The sequence below is a fragment of the Mustela putorius genome, unplaced genomic scaffold (assembly GCF_011764305.1).
Source record: "Mustela putorius furo isolate JIRA1106 unplaced genomic scaffold, ASM1176430v1.1 tig00003914_pilon_pilon_pilon, whole genome shotgun sequence".
NCBI lineage: Eukaryota > Metazoa > Chordata > Mammalia > Carnivora > Mustelidae > Mustela > Mustela putorius.
This window is the reverse complement of record NW_025422061.1, coordinates 2,072,781-2,079,297: the sequence shown is the minus strand read 5'-3', so window position 1 is coordinate 2,079,297 and position 6,517 is coordinate 2,072,781. Positions and strand designations below refer to the sequence as shown.

At 36.2% G+C, this 6,517-nt stretch overlaps 1 pseudogene; it reads left to right on the top strand.

Moving 5' to 3' along the window:
- The first annotated feature begins 1,318 nt into the window (after positions 1-1,318).
- Positions 1,319-2,285, top strand: LOC101684439 (annotated as a pseudogene).
- Positions 2,286-6,517: the final 4,232 nt, after the last annotated feature.

The window sequence follows — 6,517 nt, the reverse complement described above, 5'->3', positions numbered from 1 at the left end:
TTGTCGAAGATTAATTGACCATCGAGTTGAGGGTCCATATCTAGGCTCTCTACTCTCTTCCACTAGTCTATGTGTCTGTTTTGATGCCAGTACCATGATGTCTTGGTGATCACAGCTTTGACTGTACCATTTTATACCCCACCAACATCATATAAAGATTCTAATTTCTCCACAACCTTGTCAACATTCCGTATATTTTTTGATAACATCCATATTTACAGGTATGATGTGATATTGTATTTTTCATTGCATTATCTTGATGATGACAATGCCAAACACTTTTTCCTATACCTATTCAACAACTGTAGGTCTCATTTGGAGAAATGTCCATTCAAGACTTTGCCTAATTTTTAATTAATGTTTTATTTATCTATCTATCTCTCTATCTATTTATTTATTTTGCTATTGTTTCATTTGTGATTCTTATATATTTTGCATATTAACTTTTTTTTTAAGATTTTATTTATTTATTTGACAGAGAGAGATCACAAGTAGGCAGAGAGGCAGGCAGAGAGAGAGGGAGGAGGAAACAGGCTCCCTGCTGAGCAGAGAACCCGATGCGGGACTCGATCCCAGGACCCTGAGATCATGACCTGAGCTGAAGGCAGCAGCTTAACCCACTGAGCCACCCAGGCGCCCTGGATATTAACTTCTTATTGGATATTTGTTTTGCAAATATTTTCTTTCATTTCCTAGATTTTCCTTTTATTGTCTGTGGTTTTGGTGTCATATATAAAAATATTGTCCAGACCAATATCATGAAGCTTTTCCTTTATGTTTCTCCTAAAAGTTTATGTTTTAGATCTTACATTTAAGTTTTCAACACATTTGGAGTTGATTAATGGTGCATATAGTGTAAGCTAGATGTCTAACTTCATTCTTTTGCATGTGAATATTTAGCTTTCCCAGCACAATTTATTGAAAAGACTATCTTTTTTTTTCCCATTATGTATCCCTGGTAACTTTGTTGACGATCCAGTGGTTGTATATAAATGGGTTCTATCTGAGCCCTTCATTTTACTCCACCAATATATACATCTACATTTATGCCAGTACCATAGGTTCTAATTATTGTAGCTCGATTATGATGTTTTTATATATGTCTGCTCTTCTCTATTTTAGAGAGCATCAGAGGAGCAGATGTGTATTTATTTACAATGCACATAGTAGGAAAAAAGATCTAAGCTACTAGATGTATGGACATAGGTTCTAAGAACTTAATATAGAATACTTTTGGGGGAAGTGTACTGTCTCATTTGTCCTTATATAATATGTCATTTTTCTCAACTGTAACAGTCTTTGGGAACACACTTTGCATATGGGTATGATGAGGAGTACCAATGAGACCAGACTGATAGGTTTCGTCCTCTTGGGGTTTTCTGATTATCCTCAGTTACAAAAGGTTCTATTTGTGATCATTTTGATCTTGTATTTATTAACCATTTTGGGGAATACCACCATCATTCTGTTATCTCGTCTTGAATCCAAGCGTCATACGTCAATGTATTTTTTCCTTTGTCATCCCTCCTTTTTGGATATATGCTTTACCAGCAGTGTTATTCCTCAGCTCTTGGTAAACTTGTGGGATCCTATGAAAAACATCACCTATGGTGGCTGTGTGGTTCATCCATATGTCTCTTTTGCCCTGGCATCTACAGAATGTGTCCTCCTAGCTGTGATGTCCTATGATCGCTACATTGCCACCTGCCGTCCCCTCCACTACACTGTCATAATGCATCCTCATCTTTGTATGACTTCAGCATCTTTGGCATTGCTCAGTGGGGTGGTCACTACTCTAGTACAGTCCACTCTCACCTTGAAGCTACCTTTCTGTGGGCATCATCAAGTGGATCATTTCATCTGTGAGGTCCCTGTACTCATCAAGTTGGCTTGTGTGGACACCACTTTCAATGAGGTTGAGCTCTTTGTAGCTAGCATTATCTTCCCTACAGTACCTGTTTCCATCATCCTGGTTTCCTATGGCTATGTTGCCCAAGCAGTTTTGAAGATTAAGTCAAGTTCTGGAAGAAAGAAAGCATTTGGGACCTGTTCCTCCCATCTGATGGTTGTCATAATCTTCTATGGAACATGAAGATTATGATATAATCTTCATGTATCTGCAGCCAGCCAAGAGTAGATCCAAGGGCCAGGGAAAGTTTGTTTCCCTCTTTTACACCGTGGTGACCCCCATGCTCAACCCACTTATCTATACTTTGAGAAATAAAGAGGTTAAGTGGGCACTAAGGAAAGTTCTAGGAAAGATTCTGGGAATAACGTTTACATGATTATTAAAAAAAAAAAGGTTTTTTAAAAAGCACTACTGTGATGAACATCTCTTTTTGTGTGGTAAAAAAAAAAAATTAAACTTTTTTTAAACATTAAACTTTTTTTTTTTAAGATTTTATTTGTTTATTTGACAGACAGAGATTACAAGTAGACAGAGAGGCAGGCAGAGAGAGAGAGAGAGGGAAGCAGGCTCCCTGCTGAGCAGAGAGCCTGATGCGGGACTCCATCCCAGGACCCTGGGATCATGACCTGAGCCGAAGGCAGCGGCTTAACCCACTGAGCCACCCAGGTGCCCAAAACATTAAACTTTTTAATAAAAGCCTATTCATGTCATTTTCTCCCATTTTCTTTTGGTTAATTATTTATACAACATTCTACAATATACTGTGGAATATATGTGTCTAGTACCAACTTTGCCTTTTACCAATAGCAACAAAAAATAGCAAAAAAAAAAGTCAATACTTCAATCTATTCTTAAGTATCTTTTCTCCTGAAATATATCATCTATTAAACCCCTCTGAAATTGTTGTTTTCCCATGTTGAGAAAAAAAAATGAGAAATATTTTAAACTAGTCATTTCTTTTTTCTTTATTTGTGAAAAACATATTTAGTCTCTCAGCTTTCCTGTATTTCTAGTTGGACCCGTGTCTTCCCTTTTTCCAAAGTTGCACCAAAGATGGAAGAAATTGAGGCAAACTATTATGAGGCAGAAATTTTATTTCCTCCAACACTCTATCCTCTTAGAATGTGATATCAATGTGTAGAAGAGCATAATCCATATGGAACAAAAGCCATACATTCAGGTAGAGGATAAAGTAGAAAGAATCAACCTGGTTCTCTTATTTTGTAATTGAGCCAATAAAAGCAGTTCTAGGTGACTGACAAAAGTAGTTGAGCCAATAAACCAGTTCTGACTAAATGACTGACTAAGTGATTGACAAACCACATTTCTTTGCTTTTTTAATGTTTTAATTTTTTATAAACATATAATGTATCATTAGCCCCAGGAGTACAGGTCTATGAATCACCAGGTTTACACACTTCACAGAACTCACCATAGCACATACCCTCACCAATGTCCATAAACTCACCCCTCTCTCCTGACCCCCCTCCCCCCAGCAACCCTCAGTTTGTTTTGTGAGATTAAGAGTCTCTTGTGGTTTGTCTCCCTCCCAATACCATCTTGTTTCATTTATTCTTTTGCTACCCCCAAGCCACTCCCCCCCACATTGTATCTCCTCTTCCTCATATCAGGGAGATCATAATATAGTTGTATTTCTCCAGTTGACTTATTTCACTAAGCATAATACCCTCGAGTTCCATCCACGTCATCACAAATGGCAGGATTTCATTTCTTTTAATGGCTGCATAGTATTCCGTTGTATATATATACCACATCTTCTTTATCCATTCATCTGTTGATGGACATCTAGGTTCTTTCCATAGTTTGGCTATTGTTGACATTGCTGTTATAAACATTCGGGTGCACGTGCCCCTTTGAATCACTATGACAAACCACATTTCGTTTCTGGAAATGACTAACAGTGACATCTGATTCATAAGAAAAAGCTTATCTATATAATATTCTAGGGCTTGCAAATAAATATAAATAAAAAAACATTCACTATTGTTAGGTAACTCGACATTTCTATATTTAAACACATTTTCTTAACTTGGAGATTTATATTCCAGATGAGAGTTTAGTCAAACTAGTCTTTTTGTTTATGCTATAGCACTGATGATTTGTTTCCCAGGACTTCACTCTAAATGGCCTTTGCTTAGAACACTTATTTTCTGGGTGTTATACACAACTAATGAATCATTAAACACTACATGTAAAGCTAGTGATGTACTGTATGTTGGCTAATCGATTTGAATTTAAAAAAAAAATTCCTTTCTGGAAATGAGTGACTTTTGCATCTTGATTCTTGGGGATTTGTTTGTAAACATTCCATTTCACTGAGTTTTTTGTAGACGCTATTTCACTGAATTGTAGCAGACATTGATTGTATGGTGTTTAGCTTCCAAAAATGCTGTGTGTTTAAACATGCATCAAAATAAATATATAAATTCAATGAAATGAGGAAGAATTTTGTGATAGTATCATGCAGGTCCAGATGTGATAATAATTTCAAATAAAGAATAAGAAGTCATGGAATGAATTATCACTCCTAACTGTTCTAATACAGAGGTATAATTAGAATGATAATGCTCTTCTTAGATTCTGTGTGTGTGTGTGTGTTTAATTTAAATACAATTAACATACAGTATTATATTATTTTGGGTGTACAATATTCAAACATTCTATAGATTATTCAAAGCTCTTTAAGACAATTATACTCTTAATCTTCTTTGTCTATCTCACCCATCATCCCATCCATCTTCCCTCTGGCAATCACCAGTTTCTTCACTATATTTAAGAGTCTCGGTCTTTAACTCCTTTCTTTCTGCTTCTTCATTTGTTTTATTTCTTAAATTCCACATATGTGCACAATTGCATGGTATTTATCTTTCTCTGAGTGATTTATTTCACTCAAATGATACCCTCAATGTCCATTCATGTCATAAATGGCAAAATCTCACTATTATGTATGACTGTATAATATTCCATCACACACACAGGAAAACACACACACACACACACACACACACACACACACACACACACATACACCATGTCTTTCTCCATTCACCTGTCAATGGAAACAGGAGCTGCTTCTATATTGGGGCTATTGTTAACAATGTTGCAATAAACATAGGAATAGATGTATCTTTTCAAATTAGTGTTTTTGTTTTCTTTGGGTGAATATCCAACAATGACATTACTGGGTCATATGAAAACTCTATTTTTTTGAAGATTTTGTTGATTGATTGATTGATTATTTCTTTATTATAACACAAGTGGGGTGAGATGCAGAAGGAGAGGGAGAGAGAGAATCTCAAGCAGATGTCCCACTGAGCCCAGAGCCTGACTCATTCCAGGGCTCAACAGGGGGCTTCATCTCAGGACCCTGAGATAATGATCTGAGGCAAAAATCAAGAATCAGACACTTAAGTGACTGAGCCACCCAGGCGCCCTTCTACTTTTAACATTTTGAAAAACCTCTTTACAGTCTTCCACTGCACCAATTTGAATCTCCACCAGCAGTGCAGGAGTGTTCCTATGTCTTCTCATATTCATCAAAATGTTCTTTCTTTTGATTTTAGGCATTCTGACAAGTGTAAGGTGATATCTCACTGTAGTTTTCATTTGCATTTCTTGATGATTGCTGATGTTGGCCATCTTTTCATGTCTTTTGGTCATTTGTATGTCTTCCTCAAAAATGTATATTCATGTCTCCTGCCAATTTCCTATTCAGATTATTATTATTGATTATTATTGTTGATGTTGACTTGTGTAAGTTCTTTATATATTTTTGGATACTAACCCTTTATTGTATATATCATTTGCAAATATCTTCTCCCATTTGGTAGGTTGCCATTTTTTTTAATCCTTTTATATCCTTCTCATAAGTATGATTTTATTTTGATCTATCTATTATCTATCTATAAAGAGAGAACACAAGCAAAGGAAGTGCCAGACAGAGTGAGAAGCAGTCTCCCTGCTGAGCAAGGAGCCTGATGCCAGACTTGATGACAAGACCCTGGGATCAAGACCTGAGCTGAAGTCAGGACTCGACCTGCTGAGCCACCCAGGTGTGCAATGTCATTTTGTTTCATTTATAGTTTCCTTCACTGTGCAAAAGCTTTAATTTTGATGAAGTCTGAGTAGCTTTTGGTTTTATTTCCCTTGCCTCAGGAGACCTATCTAGAAAACTGTTTCTATAGCTGATGTCAAAGGAACTATTGCCTAATGTATTCTTCTAGGAGTTTTTGATTTCAGGTGTCATATCTAAGTCTCTAATACATTTTGAGTTTATTTTTGTGTATGATGTAAGAAAGTGGTCCAGTTTCATTCTTCTGCATGTAGCTGTCCATTTTCCCCAACATGACTTGTTGAAAAGACTGTTTTCTCACCATTATACATTCTTGCATCCCTTGTGGTTAATTGGCCACTTAAGTGTGGGTTTATTTCTGGGCCCTCTATTCTGTTCTACTTATCTGTGTGTCTATTTTGTACCAGTATCATACTGTTTTTATTGCTATACTTGAAATCTGGGATGATAATATCTCCAGTTTTCTTATCATTTATTTATTTTTTCAAGAATGCTTTGGCTAAATGAGGTCTTTT